Source organism: Euprymna scolopes, chromosome 4 (genome assembly GCF_053919585.1).
Source record: "Euprymna scolopes isolate OS-2025 chromosome 4, ASM5391958v1, whole genome shotgun sequence".
In the NCBI taxonomy this organism is placed as follows: domain Eukaryota; kingdom Metazoa; phylum Mollusca; class Cephalopoda; order Sepiida; family Sepiolidae; genus Euprymna; species Euprymna scolopes.
In genome coordinates this window covers 64,564,578-64,570,917 of record NC_136485.1, presented here as the reverse complement: position 1 = coordinate 64,570,917, position 6,340 = coordinate 64,564,578, and the positions used below count along the sequence as shown (strand labels likewise).

General features: G+C 32.3%; 1 non-coding gene across 1 annotated transcript; it reads right to left on the bottom strand.

Moving 5' to 3' along the window:
- Positions 1-691: 691 nt before the first annotated feature.
- Positions 692-884, bottom strand: LOC145274388 (U2 spliceosomal RNA). Its single transcript, XR_013866649.1, has one exon. It is a non-coding gene; the product is annotated as a U2 spliceosomal RNA (small nuclear RNA).
- Positions 885-6,340: the final 5,456 nt, after the last annotated feature.

The window sequence follows — 6,340 nt, the reverse complement described above, 5'->3', positions numbered from 1 at the left end:
AAATGTACATTAAATAAAGTAATGTCCAAAACGTAAATGGTTGTAGCCATTTCCGGGACCGACTCCATATTCCCCACCCCACTGTTTAAAATATACATTAAATAAAGTAATGTTTAATTCATAAACGGTTTCACCCATTTCCGAGACTGATTTCATATCCCCTACCCAACTGTTAAAAATATACATGAAATGTATATTTAATGTTTAAATTGTAAACGGTTTAAGTAATTTCCGGGACTGACTTTATATCCACCACCCCACTGTTTAAAATATACTTGAAATAAAGTAATGTTTAAATCATAAACTATTTCAGCAGCTTTTCGAAATTAATACATAAAAACATTAACACGGTTAGGATTAGGCAACCATTGCTTCAACATGAATTGCTGAGTGTAGTATCAGTCTCAGCATTCCAGTGACTTAAATCCCCCCTTTTTTGTCTTTGTTAATGGAGGAGAAACCCTTCATTACTGATACAATTTTTATTTTTGTTATTGATCAGAGTACCCCTTTTGGGGAGCTGGTTTCCCCCCAAATTTTTAACCGACCTCATGTCCAACTCCGTCTTTGTGGGAAGGCAAATAAACAAAAAAAAATAATCAGAAGAGATATTTCCAGTGCATTTTGTAATTAATCAGAAGGGAGATTTCCAGGGCATTTTGTAATATACCAGAAATTGCTTTTATAATATTAAAACTTTGTTACATTAAACGTAGTACCTATTCACAATGACAGATTTAGACACCAGGGTCGTTTTTAACGTGGAGAAAAAATTGTCTTAGTCGCAAAGGATTTCTCCTCCACTAAGAGGGAAGAAATTGAAATGTAGCATCTGAAGAAAAGATACTACACTTTGATCTTAGCCAAAAGGCAAAGAAAGACAAATCATTTTTTATTAGCTTTGCCCCAAAAAATTGGTGTCGCTGTTTTTTTTCTTGTTTTTTTTAGGAATTGGAATATTCCACTTTGCTTTTAAGGGGTGACAAGTTTTATTTGGAATATTCCACTTTCCTTTTTTAAGGATGTACAACATGATAACGGACGGAGCGAAAGCGTCATAATATAATAATAATAATAACAATAATAATAAAAACAACAACAACAACAACAACAACAACAACAATAACAATAATAATAATAATAATAATAATAATAATAATAATAATAATAATAATTGTAATAATAATGAATATAATAAAAACGCACAATGCACTACATCCAAACGATGATACTGACCGATTCTATGTGAAAAGGAAACACGGAAGAAGACAGCTGGTTTATATAGAAGACTGTGTAAATAAAACAAGAAAATTATTAGAAAATCCATAATGTAGAATACTGAAAAATAGTTACTGCAGCAAAAGACACTAACAAAACAAACAAGACAGATGCAGAAGAAATGAGAGAGAAGATGAGAAAATAAAAATGGGAAGAGAACCAACTACACGGAAGATTCGTAACGATGACAAAAGATAAGATTAACGAAAATACTTGGACATGGTTACGAAAAGGAAACCTAAACAGAGAAACTGAATCTCTAATAACAGCCTTACAAGATAAGATGAGAACTAACCACATCAAAGCAAGGATCGACAAGACGCAAGAAAACAGCAAATGTAGACTCTGTGGACGAAAAGACGAAACAATAAACCACATGATAAGCGAATAAAGTAAACTAGCCCAAAAATAATGTAAAAATAAACACGATAAAGTGGGGGAAGGCAGTACACTAGCAATTATGCAGACAACTAAATCTTGAAAATCCAGACGAATGGTACAAACACAAATCGGCAGCAGTACTTGAAAATGAAAGCGACAAACTTCTATGGGCCATGGATATAAAAACGGATAAACCTATACAAGCAAGGAGACTGGATGTTATGCTAGTTAGCAAGAAGGAAAAGACCTACCAGATTGTACATATTGCCGTTCCAGCAAAGAAGACTGAGATCTTAGGGAAGCTTTTTGCCATTCAAATCCCAGTGAAGTCCAGTAGTTGCTTCCAGCGAGAAATCAATGGTAAGCGCCTGTTACGATAACGCAAGTTCATTTGCAAAGGTTATCAAAAAAGATGGAGTACTGGACATCTGAGGAGACTTGTTTTCACTGCAGAGAACACCACACGTCGTTCTGAAAAAGAAATCTTTGATGATGGCCTGTGTGGAAACTTCTAATAATAATAATAATAATAATAATAATAATAATAATAATAATAAGTATTATTGCTATTATTTATAGAAGAATGTGTTAAACGATATGTCACAGTCTATGTTCGAATAAAATCAAAGCAGAAAATATAGTGGTAGTCCTTGTGGCCCAACGGGTCATGGTTGTGTCCTTAGTCATACCTATCTTCCTAATTCTTGTTGGATTTTGATGCTAAATTTAAAGTATTGCTTACTTATCTCCTTTAATTTGGTCAGCAATGAGCCACACACACACACACACACACACACACACACACACACACACACACACATGTATATGTATATATATATATATATATATATATATATATATATATATATATATATATTTCTCCATTTCTCCATTTCTCCATTTCTTTTTGCTCAAGCTAGGATTGGAGCTTCGGTCCAATTACAAATGGTATTCTCTTAGACTCGAGCGCATGATTTTCTTTTGGATTATCCTTTGATATCTTCCCACCAACAGGCATCCAATTAAATGCAGCTTTCGCTAATATGCCAACCGTCATATAAAGGAGGTGCACTGCCATTTGCATTACCCACTCTTTGATAACAACAGGATTTCTTCGTAAGTGAAGATCCAAGTCAAGACTCACTATTAATTATTTTTCGAGACATACTTTCATATCATTGATCACCTTCGTACACGCATACACATAAATGCACACACGCGCACATCTCTCCATGTAAAGCAAAGTTGCCGCTATGTGTGTCGCAGTATCATAGTTAAACGGTTGATCTAAGAACCAAACTAATCAAGGATTTGGAATAATTATGTTCTCGTCCGATGTTTTTATCAATGTTGAAGCTCTTGAATCGTTTTTACACGCATTGTTCAAAATAACAAGTACGTAAAAACAAAATTGGAAACAATATTTTGTGCATTTCGTTTCTAAGCCAACTGAACAGCATAAAGGAGTCACCACTTATCAAGGCCTAAATTCCACTTGAGGATAAGGGTTAATGAGTGTACGATAGTCAATGGGACAATATCGTGGTGATTGTTAGTAGTGGAAATTTGGTAAATTGGATTACTTAAGGGGAACGGCTCATCAAAAACTTGTTTACGTTGGACTTGAAAACGAGCATATTGTAGTCAGCTGGAAAACAGGGAAACGGAACAGAGTCTTACATACGTGCAGTTTTAAGAAACAAGTTTTGTTCATGGAATCTGTGTTAAGGTTTAGGCACAGATAAAGAATAGAGGAAATTATTGATAATGGTTTCAGCTAAAAATATGTTTCTTGTGAACGTTTCGCCGGAAGGGCATAAATTAGAGCTCAGACGAGCACGTGCTGTGAAAATAGCGATAAAGCAGAGACAAGCTCACAACGTCTCGTTTGTGGTAAAGGGGTTGCAGGAAATAAATAAACACAAAAATGATTCCATCTATATAATATTCGGTTTCTTTTTATTTGGTCCGTACGTTACGCTTTGGAAAAGGCTAAATAAAAATTCCGAAGGCGCAACTGCTTCCAAAAAGGCTGAATTCGCGAAATCTGGCTTTAAAAACGTCACTCTGACAATGCTGGACAAAAATATTAGGGTTACTTCCCCTTAATAAAGCCTCGTTTTCGGGTATCTTTATAACAATATACCATCATTGTTGTCATCGTGAGAAAGGAACTTATGGTAATTTCAACGTGCACGAGTTCTTCACTAAAGAAACTCGTCAGCGAAACGTTATGTAAAAATGGAACATTCGAAAGAAACAGGGCAGTAAAGAAGAAAAGAAGTGCTGGACTTCAGAAGTAAATTAAAGATTGTCTCTTACAATATGATTCTATTATTTGTATTGAAGTATGTAACAAAATATTACTTCCCTGGTGTTTATTGATACTTATTAATTTATGTAGTTTGAGTCGGTTCTATATTTAAAACGCGCGTTCAAAATATTCTGAATAAGATGTTTGGCAATTTGTATAAGTGAGTTTATTATAATTTATGTTGCTTTTTGCGCACTTTACTTAAGGGGAGAGGTTCTATATAAACTCTCATAAAAAAACACTTTCAAGTGAAGGAACGTGTAGCAGTTACCATGACAGACTATTTTCTCGTGGATTAATGCCCCCTTGCTGACTGATTCGGCCACACATTGATCAGTCAGCAACCAGGGCGCATTAATCTTATGTGTGGCTTAATGGACTATTTACTCCTGTATGGAACAACGATCCAGCAGTCGGCAGAAGAGCTCCGATCCCAAAGAACACGGGCCTCTCTCCTCTCGCCCTCTCCACTGATCTCCCCCAGGCTGCGACTACCCCACTACAGACTTTCAACTGGACAGCCTGGGAACACTTAAAGTTTTCTGCTTCTAGACGGTAGAACACCCGAAAACTTTCTGTTCTTTTTTCTTTTCATTCGCCTCGGATACAGTCCTTCTTAATGCGAAATATACCTTTTCGTTGTTTTGTTATATGTTTGGTTTATATTGAATCCAAAGACTCTGCTGGAATGCCCGTCCGATTTCGTTGTAGTCTAACAAAATGTGTACAATGAGTCGTTTCAACAATGACATTTGTTAGAGTTGGAAAGTATCACTCCAAATGTAAGGCTTCAATTACTAACAAAATATTTTTACTTGAAGAAAACTTGTTTATTAATAAATGACAAATTTCTTACAAGACTGGATATTGTTATATACTTGACTGTAATGTCTCAATTCTGTGTCCTGAACAATTTCCCCCAATTAAAACGGTAGTTATTGAGCCTTAAAAATATAATGCGACGTTTCCTACTACGGCGTGCGCATAATATAGCATTTTTTTCAAGAACCTAATTTAAACATATATTTAATCTTTGTATTTGACTCTGGTCTATATAGTTTGAGAACATCATAAAGGGGAAAATCCAAATCAGTATATATGACATTTCTTTTACCACAACACAAAGCAATTTTAATCAATTTCTACTAAAATAATATTGGTATAATGCATTTAAATATTGCTTATTTAGCAACCGGTTAGCATATTTTGTTTCTTAACATTTTAATCAATTCAACATCTAATATTGTAAAGTATAAAAAGTTCTAAATACTTTAAAATGTTATAAATTATTGAAAGTAGCAAGTATGCTATTTAAAACATTTTGTAATCCATTACCAAGGACTGCACTATATCGGATAAGAATAGCTCAGACTAAAAATTTTTCAAAGAAAATTAACTTTTCAAGATTACAAAAAAAAAAAATACAAATCTTACTAATTTGGTTTCTAATTTAAATTTATTCCTAGACTCTAATAAAATTTTAAAATCCAAAGGAAAAATAAATAAATGTTGTTGCGATATACTTAATAAATATTGTTGCAGTATACTAAATAAATGTTGTTGCAATATAATATCAAATGTTGTAATATACTAAATAAATATTGCTGCCATATACTTAATCAATGTTGTTGCAATATACTTTATAAGTGTTTCTGCAATATACTTAATAAATGATGTTGCAATACACTTAATATATGTTGTTGCATTATACTTAATAAATATCGCTGCAATAAACTTCATAAATGTTGTCACAATATACGAAATAAATATTGTTGGAATATACTTAATTAATGTTGTTGCAATATACTATATAAATATTGTTGCTATATACTTAATAAATGTTGTTGTTATATACTTTATAATATTGTACCAATATACTTAATAAATATTGCTGCAATATAAATAAATATTATTGCAATATAGTTAATAAATGCTGTTGCAATATGCTAAACAAATATTGTTTAAATATACTAAATATAAGTTGTAGCAATATACTAAATAAAAATTGTTGCCATATACTGAATAAATGATATATATATATGATGAATATACTTTAGAAATGATGTTGCAATATATTTAAAAGTTGTGGCAATATACTAAATAAATATTGTTGCAATATACATAATAAATGATGTTGCAATGTACTTAATAAATGTTGTTTCAATATACTTCATATATGTTGTTGCAATATATTTATACATGTTGTTGCAATATACTTAATAAGTGTTGTTGCAATATACTTAATAATTGCTGTTGCAATATACTAAATATATATTGTTGCAATATACTTAATAATTGTTGTTGCAATATACTAAATATATATTGTTGCAATATACTTACGAAATGTTGTTGCAATATACTAAATAC